The 277-nt window shown below is 59.6% G+C and overlaps 1 protein-coding gene across 1 annotated transcript in view; it reads left to right on the forward strand.

The window, feature by feature from the left end:
• ETH_00033590 (TBC domain-containing protein, putative) overlaps positions 1–277 on the forward strand; it is a gene marked incomplete at both ends in the record, with an annotated part of 4,822 nt that overhangs the window by 2,380 nt on the left and 2,165 nt on the right. The gene's annotated exons all lie outside the window — the stretch shown is intronic.

Raw genomic sequence — 277 nt, forward strand, 5'->3', positions numbered from 1 at the left:
TGGGGTGTATGTACAGCCTACAGCAGCAGCAACGGGGGCCTCGAGGGACTCAAAAAAGCTGCCATAAGAGGAATTCCATATTTGATGAACAGAAAAGTAGGGGAAGGTCCTTTGCTGCTGACTACTTCTCTCGACGAGCTCCGCGACGAAGCAGCGCTGGGCGCAGCAGCAGCAGCAGCAGCAGCAGCAGCAGCGGCAGCGGCGAACGCCAGAGCCTCCACCGCATTCGTCCCTGCACCCAAACCGCGCAACAACCTGCAGCAGCAGCAGCAGCAGC

The sequence above is a fragment of the Eimeria tenella genome, genomic scaffold, assembly GCF_000499545.2.
Source record: "Eimeria tenella Houghton genomic scaffold, Eth_scaff1929, whole genome shotgun sequence".
NCBI lineage: Eukaryota > Apicomplexa > Conoidasida > Eucoccidiorida > Eimeriidae > Eimeria > Eimeria tenella.